At 40.5% G+C, this 17241-nt stretch overlaps 1 protein-coding gene across 1 annotated transcript in view; it reads left to right on the top strand.

Annotated features, from left to right (window-relative positions):
- STK38L (serine/threonine kinase 38 like) overlaps nt 1-17241 on the top strand; it is a 68014-nt gene that overhangs the window by 13849 nt on the left and 36924 nt on the right. The window contains exon 2 of the mRNA XM_037514192.2: nt 8555-8649. The gene's annotated coding sequence lies outside the window, so the exon portion shown is untranslated. The remainder of the gene's footprint in view (nt 1-8554; nt 8650-17241) is intronic.

Genomic DNA, 17241 nt, shown 5'->3' with positions numbered 1-17241 from the left:
GATCAGTTCTACATAGTGGTGCTTAGTAAATGTTTGTTTAATCAAACAAAGTTTGTTGATCTGGAATTCTGTTCTTGAGCACTTCTGAAAACATGACGTGTCTTCCCTTTTAGAATTTCAGGTAGGATTTACTTTTCTTTTTCTCTGAACTTGTGGTTTGTATTTTCTAATTATACCGCACATTCTCATTACCAGCCATGTAATAACTTCAGAGCTCCATTGTTAATTGCTCTCAGGTGTCCCAATATTTCCATTTAATCAGCTCATTTCTTGCCAGTAGTCACATTCATATCTGGAATATTTCTTCCCTTATTTGAGAGATGGCTTACAAGGCAGTTGTAAGATGCCTTGATTTTTAGCTGTGAAAGACTTCTAGCAAATATCCCATAAGTCAAAGTTCCATCACCACTCAGTTTATTTCAATGTCAGTTTCATCTCTAGATGATTCCAAATCAGCAATTCTTTAGGCTTTCACTTTCCCCCATTACTCCATCTAGTTCTGAGTCCTGTCCCATGAAGTCTCAGTGATGCCTAAATCATTAATTACATTAATTATTTTGCACATTATTTATTTGCATTATATCAAGTTTCTTTCTTTGTTTAATACCCCTATTCTGGACCTAAGTTTGCAAGTGCCTAAGATCATTTTATTTTCTACACCCCTCCATTTCTTTTTCTGCAACAAAGGATTTGCTAGATCATTGTCATCTTTTCAGAGTATGACAAGCTTCTTTCATAGTTAAGTGATATCTGTACTTTCCCTGTGTCTTCCTCCATTTTATACTTAAAGTCCCTTTGATCAATGAATTAAAATTACACAGTGATTAGAAGCAAGGATATATTATTTTCACTGTGTGAGCTGGAAAAATGTAATTATGAGTGCTCCTAACCGACTTTCATATCTGTAGAATGGGGGTATAGCCATTAATCCTCTCTTCAGAAATCCATGATATGAAGATGGTGGTGATAAAGTTTTATGGCAGGTTTATGATTTGCCAGAAACTGTCTTAAGAGTTGTGTATATGAACATAGGGCATACTTGGCATGAATGTGTGCAGCGTGTGCCGGGCACACAGAAGCATTCAGTAAATGTTACTATCATTAGGAGCAGCAAGTCTCTGTGTAAAAATACTTATTTCTTAGTTTCAGTAAGATATACTTCCTCATCAGCCAAGAGTCTGGTGGAGGTACCTGTATATTAAGGTATGACCCAGACATCCAGGTACCATTTATACTATTCTTTAACACTATAAGAAGTTGCATATCAGTCCCTCTCTCAAAATAGTTGTATTTGGATCATAGAGCCCCAGACAATAATAATCCCTTTTGAGAGACTAGCCATTTATACATTGAAATCAAATAAAAATTATGTCTTTAAAGCCCAACTTTTAAAAATTGAAATGTGTAAAACTAACTTACTTGTTTTGTGAATTCCATATACATTTTAATTAATACAAAATGAGTAAGTTAAAATAACATTATAGACATTTTGCTAGATTAAGCACTCTAAAATAATAAGTTTTCCACACAAGGAAACTCATAAAATGAGCAGTTAGTTTCTGAAGTAGGTCTTAATTTTAGAATAATATAGGTATGTGTGCTTAAAGTGGATTCAGACTAAGGCAGGATTTGTTATGTTTTATTCAATGATGCTGTGTCCATTTTGCCCTCTTTAGGAAAGATCAGATAGTGGAGTACAGTGTATGAAGAATGCCTTTTCAAGGCTCCTAAGAACTTGTAAGTGTGGGTTCTACTAATATGCCCATGAAAATATTTTTTTCTCAGTTGGCATTTGCCATCTCTTAAGGAACGGACACCTCCTAAGTTAAACTGAGACTCCTGCGATTTGGTGATTTATGCAGTACCTTCTGATAAATAAAGCAGGGCTCTGCTTAGGTCTTTTGTTTGAGTCTCTTTTGATACTCATTCTAGTCAGAGTGCCTGTTTTCATGGAAACTGGAAGGTGCTTGTGAGTTTCCTTGGAAGATACTAGAGAACACCCATCCTCATTCCTTAGAACTCTCTGTTGTCCCTGGTATGGGCCAGGGACCCTGCTATCCCTACAGCATTATTCATGAAGGGCCTCCAAAGTAATACGCTTCAAGAGTCTCATTATATCCCTTAGATGGTGCTTGACCTTCCTAAATCCTTCACACATTTTAAAGAAAGACTGGAGTTGAAGTGGGTCATTCCTGCCTGACCAGCCACAGATGCTGAGCACTTTCTATGATCTATGCATCATCCTAAATATTGTGGGGGACAGAAGAAAGTATGGTGGTGACCACAGCAGTGTGAACTGGGAAGATGACTAACAGATGTGACAGTGATCCTCTTACACAGGAGTAAGGAATTAAATGTGGCATTGTAAGATTCCTAAGACGTGCTAGACAAGCTCTGAAAATTGAAACATAAATGAGATTGGGAAAATGAGGAAATGCTTTGTAGAAGAGGTAAAATTCATTAGGTTCTATAAATACAAGTAGAGGGGAAAGAAAGACCATTTTTAGTTTAGATATTCTGGCACGTGGCGGTCAGGGAGATTATGGCATGTCTGTTGGTTGATGAGGGAGTATACCGGTGAATAATGGAAAATAAAGTTAAGTAGTTAGGGTGGAGCAAAATTACAGGGTTTAATAAAAGCCAAGCATAGAGGTATAAATTGGAGTGTTCGAAAAGAAAGCCTTAAAAGTTTTTGAGCCAAGGAATGACATCATCCCAGTTGTATCAAAGGAACAGTGATCCAGATGTGGGGAGAAAGGTGTTGGGAAGGCTCCTGAATGCTGGGGCTTTTGATGTTACTGCTGCTCGGCCCTTGAGTGCTGAAAGTTGAGGAGGAAGAGTTGGTGGGAAAGAAGAGAGATTTTTGACAGTTTATTCATGAACTTGAACCCAGGAAGGAGGAGAGGAGAGAGAACCTGAGGCTGCTTTCTAAAGCTTTTCGGTTGGGAGGAAAGTTAGTGCCATGGACAGAAACAGGCTGCTAGAATATTGGTTGTGAGGAAATAGTGAAGCCTTTTCTTGTGGTCATAATACATTCTGAGTTGTATGTTAGATGTTGAAGTGGACATGTTCAAGAGACAGCAGGAAATGTGGAGTGGAGTGTGGCTGGGCAGATGGGATGCCCCTTAGATGCAGTCCTTGTTACCATGTAGCTTACAGGCAGGGCAGGCTGAGGGTCATTGAGTGGCACTTACGATTGAAATGACTTCAAAAGCACTATTTCCCCGTGGTGATAGAAGGGCATATATTATTATTCTAGAAAATTCAAAAAGATATAAAGGAATAAAAGGGTGATCATTCACAGTACTCTGGTAACTCCTTTTGCTTTCCTGTGTGCAGGGGGTGGGCCGCATATGCGCAGTGGAGTGTGTTGGTAGGGTGCACAGTGTATTAGTGGGGTGCACATATTCACGTGCACCTTGATCGTATTCTGGACACACTTTTACTGCTGCTGTTGTCATTTGATACTGCATCACGATAATTCCTCCGTGTCATGAATTACTGCTTACAAATACTATTTTTAAAATAACTACATTTTTCTTTCATTTGGATCCATGATTACTCAGTCTTTGCTCTACTGTTGAATATACGATGGAATGCTTCCAATTTTTTTGCTCTTCATATTTTAATAAACTTCTGGAAATATATACTTCTAAGCTGTTATTAAGATATCAACTCTCTGAGAACAGAGACCTCTGTATTCCTAGCACCTAGAAAAGCACATGGACATAGTAGTTATTTAATTAAAAAACAATTACTGATGGACCTCCCCTGGTGGTGCAACCGTTGAGCGCTGGGCTGCGAGGCTGCCGGCAGCCTCTGCAGCCCCGGTTCGTTCCCCGGCCGCCGCGAGGGTCCCACCAAAAAAAAAAAAAAAAAAAAAACAAAAAACCCAATTACTAATTAGATGAAAAGACCATTGAATATCCACTTCCTCTTAGTTTCTTAATTTTGATTCAATGCTTGCCCAGAAACCTGACGATGATGTCTTTCCATATACTTCTGACTGTAATGAGGGCATTGCCTGTGTGAGTCTTAATGGACAGATCTGTTTTCAAACAGATTCTGTGCTGTAGGTCTCATTGAGCCCCCTGTCTGTTAGTCAACCATGACCCTAAAAGTTCTGGAAATGGTTCTCTATTTTCCGTGTAGATCTTTCCTGTCACACTTTATGGAGACATTAAGTTTGTTCTGAAGGTTCCTGTCTGGTTGGGAGTTTTAACCCCAATCAGATTTGGTGTAGACAGTCAGATTTGGTGTAGACAGTTAGCTGCTGAGGACTGAGCTGTCTGAGCACCCTTGCTTGAGCTTTTCCCTCTTTCTTGCCCTCATCTTTTATTTAGCACCACCTCTGTTAGAATCACTTTTCCCTTTAATTGGAGGAAACTCAAGTCCTAAAAAAAAAAAAAAAAATCACTATATTATTCACCATGTGAAAAAGGAAAAAGGTTCCAGAGTCAGAATTCAGTAAATTCTGTTCCTTTGCTAGGAGATTTGCACATTTGACCAGTTATTTCCCAGGTTTATTTTCTCCCACAGCCCCTTTCCCCCTCAGACTTGTAAGAAAAAAATGCTTTGTAGGACACGTGCTGACGATTGATGCTTCACTTTGTTACTTTGTTGTTTTCCTGCTTGTGAATTAGTTTGACTCTCTTAAAGTTTCAGGGTTTTGATTTTGTTGCAGGTTTTTTAGTAGTTACTTCCTGAAGGAATTCATTGTTTCAATGATGAATTCATTATGTATCCTTGTCTACAACTCACTTGAAAGGACTGTGTGTTAAGTTGTTTCTTCAAATGTTGAAGGGTGTTTCATGGCAGAATAGAAGACAGGTGCACTGTAAGTATAAGCCAAGTGGACCCCAGAATATCTTTCACAATGTTGGGGCATTCCTACCTCCTAAGCCCAGTGTGCCCGTTCTCCCATGAATCAGTACTAGGTTATTTTACTTGGTTCGGAACTTTATATATGTGGAAACACACAGTGGGTATTCGTCTGTGGCTTGCTTTTTTTTTTCCCTTTGGATTTTGTGTGTCTGCGATGTTGTGTAGTTTTCAGTTGGTGAATATAGTCCTTCCATCTCTGCTGATGGGCAGTTGTGTCGTTTGCCGTACTTTGGTCTGTGGGAACAGAGTTCCAGTGGTCATTGTTTAAATGTGCTTCTGCTTCTGGTGCAGGCGCATCTTTGTGGCACATACCGTGCAGTGGGTCTGACCACTGGTGTGTGTGTGTTCAGCTTGCCTGAGCAGTGAGGAGTGAGCTGGGCTCCAAAGTGCTTTACCAGTTTCTGCCCTCACTAGCATGGAGTAGAGTCCCGTGGTTCTCCTTCCTCAACCACTCTAGGTATCGAAAACCTTTTAAGTTTTTGCTGATCTAGGGTATAAAGTGATATCTTGTTGGGGATTTCTCTCCATTTCCCTGATTAGAAGTGTAGTTTAGCATTTTTCATTATGTTTATGAACCATTTGTTTTCTTGTCTATGAAATTCCTCCTTGGGATTTTTTGCCCTCTTTCAATATTGTTGTTTGTGTTTTTTTCTTATTGACTCAGTAGCATTTCTTCATGTATATAAGATATGTGTATATGGTTTGGAATAGTATCCGATACATAGTTAGGACTGTTTAAGAATAGCTATTAATACCGTGTTGTATTTAACTCTTTGTTATTATGAATTGCAAATATTTTAAGCTAGTTCGTTATTTTTAATTCTATCATGTTAATGTATTTTCCCTTCCTGTATATCTATATATCTATCCCCTTCCTTAATATCTATTTTTAAAAGATTTTTTAATTTATTTTTGCTTACAACAACTGGGGTACAGGCCAGAGGTGCAGGAGGGTGAGAGGATTCACCAGAGACAGAGTGGGGAGCAGAACAGGCAGACGGGCCAAAAACACTGCTGAGGGGAGCCACAGGTAAGGCAGGGGAGAGGTCTGCCATACCATGTGGATATCTCCCTGGCCGGCTAGGGATTGAACCCGTGCTGCAGAGGCTGCGGCCAGCTTCACAGAGCTGTGCTCAACCCCCTGTGCTACCAGGGAGGCTCCCTTAATATGTAAATTATTTTAAATAAAATCTTGATTACATATTCATGACTAAAGTATTCACAGTGCATATATTATAGTTCATGACCTCTAACTTTTCAGTCTTCAGTATCATTTTTTTTGGGGGGGGGGTTGGCAATGCTATTTCTTTTTTTAACCCCCATGAAAAATGAACCTGTTTTACCCCCTGTTCCAATTACTATATTTTGATTTATTTTCTGTGTTGTAGCCTGTTTATAAATGCATTCATTTCTCCAAATGTGTTGTGATTATTTTGAAGAGAAAACATTTTTGGCTTCATGGCTTCACAGATTTAGTACTCATAACTTAGTGGCATCTGAAATCAGCCACAGTTGCCCAGAAGAGAGACAAATAGATCTGAAACTGTTATTATAGTTGAGTCTTCTTGGTGTTAAGTCACTGATGAAGTTCCTCGGAATGTGTAGCTTGCTAACCAAACTAACTGTCAAGGTAGTCTTTTCTTTAGCTTAGTGGTTGCTCAGAGATCTAATTTATTTGTGATAGATTGTTTCACTCACTGGAAGAAGAGTAAAGGGACATATTCACAGTATCATTGTCAAGTTAACAGCAGCAATGATAGCAGCAGTAATGATGATAATAGTTTCTACAAACTGACCACTTATCATGTGTCAACTACTATTCTAAATGCACTACAGGCACTGCCAAGAGCCCCTTTGATTTGATGAGAAAACCAAAACTCACACAGATGAAGTAACTGGCTCAGCTCACACAGCAAGAGTGGGATGAGGGGCTCAAGCAGTCTAGTTATTAGTCTTATAAGTAGATTCACAAGATAATCATCTACTTGCTATCTGAAGAAGTGGGAATCTTATTTTAGTTTTAAGAGAATTCTAAAACTGCATTTTTTTGTATTTTTTTATGTGATGGTGAGAGAATGGCAAACTCATTTTCGACGTAGTGAGAGGGGGTCAAGGTAGAGCAGGTGTAGTGCTGGAGCTGCCTGCTGGAGGTTGGTGGGGACAGGTTTCCCCTGAGCAGAGGCGGAACACTGTGAGTAGATGATGGCCTGTGAAAGCTGTCAGGAAATCCAGAACCTTTCATTCAGTCCCCCATATGCTGTATTCAAATATTGGGAGAGTAGTCAGTGATGATTAGTTTTGAAAACACATAGAAGGGGCTCCGGCACGTTTTTGAACTTGGATAGTCAGGATATGGGAACTCTTCCACCGCTGCTTGGGAGATGCTAATCATAGTTGGGAAGTTTCTACTCATTAATGTTAGGATGTGAGAATTTACCTCCTCATAACGTTATGTGGAATTTAAACCATTCTCATTGCTTCAGGAAGCAGTTTTCTTTAGGTTGCTATTACTGCTTTGGCTATTGAGTATTTTCAGATATAATTTTCACTCAGCTGTGGTTTGATTTCTTTATTCATTTAGCTATAGATCATGTGCTTAAGTGAATTAAGGTTAGTGCATTTACTCTAAAAAATATAGGGTTAAATGACTAAGCAAAAAGAATGAAACAAGTTCTAGCTTTTTACCTATTCTGTTTTGAGTAGAATTAACAGAGTTGGAACAACCATGTAGAGGGAAGGTAGTTAGTACTGAGGTGATCCACTGTGGGGTGTGAGGCTGATGACTCAGCCAGGGTGTGTATCTTAATGGAAAAGTTTTCAAACTTTGCTATGGGATTTAGATATTATGCTTTTTCCTCTATTGCTTCCCCCTCAAGGAAGGACTCAGAAGTAGCCCTTTTCCCTCCCTTGTATGGTCATACTGAGGGATTGCAAATTAATTAGCTGCATTCACGGCACCACACAAAGATTGAATTCCATATTTGTCTTGGAGGGAAGTCCAGATTCTGTCTGGGGTGATTGACTCTGTGCTTTGTGAGACTGGGTGCAGCTTCCTTGTATTCAAGGGTGGGATCATCTTGTCAGCAGCCAAATGCTGTAAGAGATGGAAGTTCCTTACCAACATGAACCTCCCAAATATAATTTATTCATCATGTTTCCCACTACCATCTTCACTCCTCCTTCTGCCACACTCGTGTGCAAACACATGCATGCACACATGCACCCATAAGGTGCACCAGAGGAATGTTACACCAGCTTGCCACTTGGCAGTGGAGTCTGTGAGGATTAATTGTAGACATTGTTTTCTCTATGGTTTGGGGGCAGAAAATGGCTCTTTAATCTTTTCTCAAGTCCTTGATAAGTCCTGAAAACTTTAGCAGTTGCGTGCATGTGGGCTGTGGAAGAAACACATAGATAAATACTGGGAAAACAAAAATCAACATGCACATTAGAAATCTGCAAACCATGGTTTTCCAAACTAGTTCCTTTATGACCTGAGGTGAAGGTGGTCTTGACAGGTCAAAACAAATTTTACTAAGTCTTTGTTCTTTTTTGAAACCTCATGACCTTAATGCTGTGTTGACAAAGCCATTTTGTGTTTGACGTTTTGAAAGTAGGGTGGGGACTGTGTACTTTGCTGATGCCGTGGTGTGGCTTTGGTTTGTTTCAGGGAACAGGTCCAGTACTAGAGGCAGCGGTGGAGGCCTGGAACCCGGAGCCTGCTGCTGGACTCACCTGGCTCCACTTCCAGACGAGGAACCTGAGGCAAGTCTTGTCAACTTTTGTGTCTCAGATGTTTCAGAAGTAGCTGCCCACAACCCTCACATGGTTTGAGAGGGGTGCCTCTGGGGAGTGGTACAGAGTCCTGGATGCTGAGTCTGAAGGACTGATATGGGTGGTTTATCGCTGTCTAAGATGCCTGTTTTCTCTCAGCCCCATTGTTTTCCATTCAAAAGGACAGTAGCTTTATGTGCCACTTCTTAGGGTTAACATGAAGGAAGATCAGGATCAAATGGGATGATGTGGGAGATGGTTCAGCATATCACCTGGCTCATATGCAGTTAATTATCAGGAAGGACATATTGTTACTGTAGGTAACATTTGCAGGGGTGTAATGTTTTGTACAACTATGGGTATGGAATGAATGATGAGATTTCCAGGTTGTTTTTTAGTGCCACAAACTCACTGCTGGGAATATCTGAAAGGATCAGGAGGTCATAATTAAAAGGTGGACAGAATTTTCTAATTTCTGGCTAATAGTCTTTACTAGGAGGACAGTGTCTAACTGAGCTACCTTTCTGTGCTTTCCATTTTATCTATATTCGAGTAAAGATAATGGTTTCTGAGAGTAGATGTTGCTGTTGCCTTATAAAAATGTATACAAATGCCCATGTGGTCTGTGGCACTTCTGTGGTGACTGAACACTTTTGCTCTTAGATAGAAGTGCCCTCCTTAGGGCCCAGATAAAAGCAAGGAGCAAGCATTCTCTGTCACAGTCCACTTGTGGGGAGTGGCCAGATCTTATGTAATAACCCAACTGTCCATTCCATTGTTTCAGAAAGGACAGTGAAGCTCGTTGCTGATATGGCATAAAAATTGCAGTGGTTGGGGTGGGGGTACCAGGAGTTACTGAGGTTCTGAAAAGTCTTTCCTTACTTCTCTTTTCATCAAATCATTGCTGATATGACCAGCGAGCTAGGGGTTAGTCAGCTGCTGCACATGTATCTACTGGTTTCATTTGCTCACTAACCCATCTCATTCACCCCACATTAGTAAGCCCCTGTCTATCTGCGCTGGGCTCTGTGCTTGACATTTGTCACCCACTGATGATGAGTGAATATTAGAGTTTAATGCTGTAGGTTCTGCATTTTTTTTTAATTCTTTTTTTTTTTTTTTAATAGAGGCATGCTTTATTTATTTATTTATTTGTTTGTTTGTTTTATTTATACAAGCACTGGGTACAGTCAGAAGCGCGGGAGGGTGAGAGAATTCACCAGAGTCAGAGTGGGGAGCAGAACAGGCAGAAGGACCGAAGTACGCTGCTGAGGGGAGCAGCGGGCGGCAGGAGAGGTCTGCGCACCATGTGGGACCCTCCTCCGGTGGCTGGGGAGCAGCCGGGGATCGAACCGGCGCTGCAGAGGCTGCGTGCAGCTTTGCAACCCAGCGCTCAACCGCTGCGCCACCGGGGAGGCCCTGTAGGTTCTGCATTATATTGAGAAGAGGGGGAGAACTACTATACTAGAATACCTAAAATCTGCATTTCTACATCTGTGCTTTTTATCCTTGTGTTAGGGGGAAAAGGATGGCCTAAAGCTAATTCCATACAGGCTTTGTGGACTCCACCCCCACTCCAGACCAAATCCAAAAGACATTGGGAGAGACAAATCCATCACCACCAAAGGGAAGGTGGCTGGGACCTGAGGGTGGGGTTAAGCAGCCAGGTTTGGTATAAAACCAGACACGTGGGCTTTTGGGGGGGAGGGGGTTCCCTTTTTTGGCGCTCTGCCAGCTCACAGAGCTTGGCCAGCTCTTGGGGTGCCTTTGGGTTCCAGGTTGGCGGATCGGATAGGAAGCATTAAAGACTTTATTTCCCCATTTTCTCCCCGAGTTGTGCATTTCCTCATTTCCCTTTTCCTTGTAAATAAACCTTTTATTAACCTTTTGTGTGTGCCTGTAGTGGAGTACAAATAAATCCCTTTTAAGCGCTTGGGTGAGGACCCACAGCCAGGCAACACGTTTTTATATCGGGGCTGCTCCGTAACGCTTGGGAGAAAGAACGGATTATCTTTTTTGGACATTAGCAACCACTTATCAATACTCTTTCAGTTCCCTCCAAAATCTGACTGTCTCAGGAATTACTTCCACTCCTGCCATGGTTCAAGTCTCCTCATAACGTGCTGTATCATTTTATTTCTCTCCTAAAGGGAGGGAAACCTCACTTTCATTCTTTTCCTCCCTCCTTTGTTCTCCCGACATCACCACCCACCACCCAATCTATATTCCTGCTCAAGCAATTCCAAAATGTAAATTGATCCGCATCATTTCCAGGCTTAGAAGCTTTAAAATGCCAGCCTTACCTCCTGTAACATACTGTCCAAGTTTGTGGCATCACATTCCTGGTCCTTCTCAATGTGGTCATTACTTCCTTATCCAGACTCATGTCCTGCCACTTATTTCCTCTCAACTTCCTACAGCCCCTGCTCTCATCATACCCTGTGTTGTTGTCATTTGCTTGTACATCTGTCTTCCATGATTAAACTGAACCTTGAAGGCAGAGATTCTTTGTCATTTAATCTTGTATTCTGCCTACATGTAACATTGGTGCTCAGTATACTTTCCTGAATGTTTGTTGAAATAAATAAATGAGGGACAAAGATGATACCTCGTGGCCATAGCCTGTCATTAGTAACCTTTGCAGTTCTTAACTGTATGATAAGTAACTGTAAGTCAGTTTTATAGCTCTGATAATCATGTTGCAGTGAAAAGGGACTCATATATCATCTTATTCAACCCTTGCATTTTTTTTCACATTAATAAACTCAAAACTAAAGACATTGAATCACTAAGACTAGGTGCATGGTTGGTACTTTTCCTAGAAATAACCATTGTTCTAGGTTTAGAATTTTTTGTTACTCTGGTACCTCTATAACCTTACGATGAACAGTGATTTGCCTTTCAGAAGGCAATTTGATCTTCACTACTCTTGAAATATATAGCAAACTACATAGTGTTTCTCACTTTTGAAAATGTGCACTCCACAAACTATGCCAGTTTCACGTAAGGAAAGCTGTAGGGTGTTTTATGCTTTACCATGTATTTCACTAGAAATTGAGTTTTGAGACATGTGTGAGAACTATTCATACCTGCTGTGTTCTCTGCTTAATTTTAAGTATTAATAATTATCTTTTAAAACATAAACACAGATAGTACTAGGAGGAACTTCAGCCAAGTGGTCTTGACTTCCTGATTTTAGTGAAACTGTCTTAGGACCAACTTGGAAGTACATTTATATTTATTTTCAAAGAAAGAATCCTCTCTTTGAATGCACACTGGCATAACAAATTAGTAAAGTCACTGAGTTGTCTTGCTTTGTCTTATCTAATAATGCTTTAAAATTAAGTAACTGAAGGGTTTGCACATGTTTTAAATTAAAAAAAAAAATTCCACCCCAATTCTTCCCAACCAATATTCCCAGCTATGTTTAGCACCCCCCCCCCCGCCCCACTTCGGGAAGGAGATACAGTACTCATCCTGTTTATCCAACTTAATTTTTTTTCCCTTTTTCTTAAAAAGAAATCTAGTGCTGGTAAAATTTCTGACTCAGTAATTTTGGAAAGAACTACCTCTTTCCACAAATAGATGAGCCCACATACTAGGTCCTCTGCGTGAACTAGTACATTTCCATGATGTCAGGCAAATGACTGGATTTTTTTGTGGATGCCAGGGCCATGGCATAGGGACTTTCCAGGTCGGAATATAGAGGCAGTAGGCCCAACTTCTGGTGCTGAATAGGCCCTGAAGCCACACAGCTTTGGGGGATTTCCTACTGGGGTCACCCAGCACTGCCCAGTGTCTGCATATCAGCAGGAGTAGCTGATGGTAGAACAATCAGACACCTGCTGTGATCTCTAGGCTTTTGTTAGGTGCTGTAAGCTTGACTCAGTCTTGATTTATAGACTAAGTTGAGATCATTGCCACTTTTCTTTGCAAGGACTTCTAAATAGTTGTCATTATATTTTGGTTATCACCAAGCACTCAGTAAGCTGGAGCCGGGCTATCCAAATTGATTAGCTTTTATTGGGCACTGCCATCCTGGTTATGTCAGAAAGGCCCACTCAGGCTCATTTGTCACAGGCTATTTTCGACAATATTATAGGATAGGGAGTGTTCCTACTATCATCCTACTTGGGGTCCTTCTTACTAGCAGAGATTCTAGTGTATGACAGGAACTAATGATGCCAATTATTTCACCATCCTGACCCAAACCCATTGTTACTGCTAGCTTAGCTACTTCCTTCAATTTTTCTGTCTTTGGTCCTCCTGAAGCCCTAACTGCCCTGCAGGTTTATTGAATAGGCTTATTGAATATCTCCTTTTGTTGTTTTCTGTGGTCAATAACAGACGCTCTGAATTTGCATGCACCTCTTTTAAAAGAGACTTTAGAAACCTCAGCCTTCACTTTGGAATTTGTCTCTAAGGTGACAAAGGAACCAAAATCAAAGTGGTAATTATAATCCCAAGACTGAAGCTTCTTGGTTAGTTTAAACTTTGTGATTTCCTCTTTTCTGAAGAGATGATTTCAGTCAGACAACTCCAACAGCATTTGTAGTTGAACTTTATTAGCAGATTCTAAAATTCTTATGAAAGACTATGTGATAAATCTGGGGGGTTAGCAAAAAGAAACTTGCCCAACCAAATATATAATCCAAAATATATTTGACAACTCTGAAAATAAAATAATTTGGTTTCCAAGTGACTGGATGGATGGATGGATGGACATGAGAATAGATAAGATAGACTGATAGGTTAATGGAGCAGAGTAGAGTCTCACTGGATCCTTACAAATGGCTATCTCATGCAAAAGTTCCGTAGTTGCTTATAGTCATGCTCCTGGGTCTTAGTGCACATACTTCTGTTTCTGGTTTTGTGAGACATTGGGATTTTCCCCCCACAAATTTTACAATAGAAAGTGATGAGGAAAATAAAGAATTATTGAAAAGAACTTGGTGCTTTCAGGAACAAAGCACTCTCTAAAGGGAGGCTTCCCCATTAAAAGTAAAGTTCAGAGGAGGGACAGGAGAGCAGAGCGGGCTGTGAATGTGGGTACAGGGCTGAAGTGGATTCTGTTGACTAGTTTATCTTCGGGATGCAGCTTAACTGAGCCTCAGCTTCCTCATTGGTAAGTGTGGGAAACAACCACTTCACAGAATCACTGTGCACACAACAGTGTCACTCACGCTTGTGAAACTTCAGCATTGCCCTCGACACAGAAGTATTTGATGGAAGTTACCTGTGACTTTATTTTTATCAGTAATGGCCTTCAAAAGCACAGTGGAGATAGGTACTAGGCTTGAATATTTCATAAAGGCAACTTAATTTTCAAATTAGTTTCACAGTTGTCTTGAGGGAGACAAGCCATTCTTCCCTAAGCAAGATGACTAAAAATGTAAGAACTTTTAAATATGCAATGAAGAGAGAGCCAAAAGAAACTGGTACTGATTTCAGCTACCTTTTTCTTATTTGCTGTGAGAATTTGAGCAAGTTAATCGCTGCAAAAAAGTTCTTCATTTTTATGGAGAACTTGATGAAGAGTAAGTTTAGATTTCAGTGGGAGAGATTAAGGTTAGAATAAGTGGAACTTTCTCAGTGTGTAGTGGCCCAGCAGATAGGAGGGAGGCTTTGTCGCCTGCAGGAGACCTTTCTGGCCTTTCCAGGCTATTTTAAGGTCCCTAGAACCCCATCTATGTTCATTTCAATCCCTCGAATAGGGCCACTACTCTGTGCTGGGTGATGATCCCCTTCACACAGTAAAGCATGCTGATCCTTTTGTTCCTATTAAACAAGTAAATAGAATAAAAACTCTATGGCAAATAACCTATGAAATATTGTAAAGGTTCCCAAACACAGATTATAAAACTCTTTGAGCAATTTGTTGAGCAGTTTGGGCAAGAGGGCAGGTTGAGTGGGAGGAAGGTTAACACAATCTTGTTTCTAGTGGAAAGATGGGTGAGGTGATCCTTTTAAGTTTCTTTTAGATCAGGAATTATGCGAGGATTTAAGATTTATCAGGAGTAAAAAAGGTGATCATGTAAGAAAAGATCTGTGATTCTCTTAAGTTGCCTTAGGAAGTTACGGCTTTATTTTTGGTTTTAGCTTTGTTTAAGTAATTGAGTCTAGTCATAAAGACTAGGGATGATGTTAAAACAATAGAACAATAGTCCTGGAGTCAGGCAGGGTTTAAATCCCAGCACTACCACTTTCTCATTGAGAGGCCCCCGGCACACAGTTTCCTCTCTTTGAGCCTCAGTTTCTTGTTTGTAAATGGGTTAAAGGCGATAATGCCCGGGTGCTGTGGCACAGGGGATGTGCTTGATAACCGAAGCCTCGGTGTCAGTGATGTGGTGACAGTGGGAAGCACATTGATTAGCTGTTTTCCGGAGAATTGTTATCTAAGCTGGGAAATATTCCGCTGAGAAGTATACTGGCATCATTTAAAAAGAGAAATTAATATATTCTGGTTCAAATAAACAAACACCCTCGTCAAACAAACATTTAGACCAGGGTCTAAATGTCACATCTAAGTAACAGAGAATCTTAAATAGATTGGAAAACTATGTTCCTATGTACACTTCTTGCAACCTTTGAATCACATAGCAATAGTTTTGATTTGTAGGAAATTGCCCTACTTTTAATGTAATAATGATAGTTCCTGTGTGAACTAAAGCATGCTCTGATTTTTAAAAGTGGTATAAATTGAAATTATTTAAACACTGGCATTATGCTATGGTTTTAGCTGTTTATAATAGCTAAACATGGACTGTCATGGGCCTCACCCATGGTACAAGGGGTTAAGACGCAACCTCTGAAGCCCACAGCTGCTACAGCACGAGTTCGATCCTCTGCCAGGGAGCTACCCACATGGCTCAGCAGACCTCCCCTGACTCGCCCACTGTTCCCCTCAGCAGTGTATTTCACAATTTGCCTGTTCTGCTCCCCACTCTGTCTCTGGTGAATCTTCTCACACACAACCCCCCCCACCCACATACACACACACACCCCCCTCTGGCCTTTACCACACTTCTTGTAGGCATAAACAAATCTTTTTAAAAAATGGACTGTCATAATTATGTTATTCAAAGATAGCCTGAACCTCTTAAAGAATGAATTTTTGAAACAAAAGTGGACAAAAGGCGTAAATAAGTCAGTTTATAAAAAATAATTATTTAAAATATGAGAAATGCTTGGGCCTCCCCTGGTGGCACGGTGGACCTCTTCTGTCTCGCCCGCTGCTCCTCTCAGCAGTGTATTTCATCAGTTTGTCTGTTCTGTTCCCTGCTCTGGCTCTGGTGAATTCTCTCACCCTCCCGCACTTCTGACTGTACCCAGTGCTTGTATGTATAAATAAATAAATAAATAAACAAACAAATAAATAAATAAATAAATAAATAAATAATCAATCTTATAAAAAAAGATAAAATAAAATATGAGAAATGCTGAACTCATCTTATTAAAAAAAAATGCTTACGCATTTCTTTGAACCTGTCTGGCTGGCAGAGACTGAAAAGTTGCCCAGTACCCAGTGTTGACTCCTCACATTGCTGCAGATGGTCAGTTTGTACTGTCACTCTGGAAGACATCCTGGCCCTGTGAATCACAGTTTCAAATGTGAATATTCTTAGAGTCAGCAATTGCCCCTCTGGAAGTGTATAAGGAAGTAAAAGAAAGTCTATGCGGTGTATGATCTAATGTGTTTGTGCTCGCTGTAGCATTGCTAAAAACCCTTCCCCCCCCCCCCATGGAGTCATGTAAACATCTGTTCATGAACTTTGGTTTCAAACTATGACGCCCTGGAAGATGCAGGGTGCTGTGGTCACTTAGTGTCAAAGGAATCTGGAAAACCTGTTCTGCCATCACAGCTCGCTGTGTGGTCTAGGGCAAGCTCTTCAGGCAGCTAATTCTCTTTCCTCTCACCCCTAAATGGGAGCAGTAATGGCACATACTGTTTAGGGTTGGCGTGGGGATTAAGTGAGGTGATAAACACAAGGCAGTGTGCCCAGCACAAAACCATTCATTATGTATTAGAGAATATTATTACTGTGTGCTCCTTACGAAGGATAAAGTGGATCTATATGTATTAATATCACGGGACATCTGCAAGATAGTGATGAGGAAAGCAGGCTACAGACCTGTTACATCTGTGAGCCCATTTATGTTAACTCCTTATCTGCGTGTGTGTTTATATGGGGTACATAACAGCGTTCAGTGGACATCAGTGAATCTCAGGCACTTAGTACTTTCACACACATCGGTCAGCCTCTTTATTCATAATTCGTTAATATGTTTAAGTGCTTGGAACAAACTTCCACTTGTGAAGTAACTTAATAAATCCTAGTCGTTGCTGCTTACCTGCTGTCCTTGTCTCTGTGCAGGACACTGGTGCCCTCAGGGGTTTCACAGGTCTTAAGTGGCAGACCCAGAGTATAAATCCAGGCTTTTTCACTCCAAAGTCCCAACTGGGTATTGTGGAAGGTAGGACTGAGAGGTCATTTTCACAGTGCAATTTACATGCTAATAGAGATTGTCATATAAAACCTTTTATTTTCATAAATTTTTTAAAAAGGGGGAAAAACTTATAAA

This window comes from Talpa occidentalis, unplaced genomic scaffold, assembly GCF_014898055.3.
Source record: "Talpa occidentalis isolate TD23 unplaced genomic scaffold, MPIMG_talOcc4v2.1 talOcc4.16, whole genome shotgun sequence".
Lineage (NCBI taxonomy): Eukaryota > Metazoa > Chordata > Mammalia > Eulipotyphla > Talpidae > Talpa > Talpa occidentalis.
This window is presented reverse-complemented; position numbering and strand designations above follow the sequence as displayed.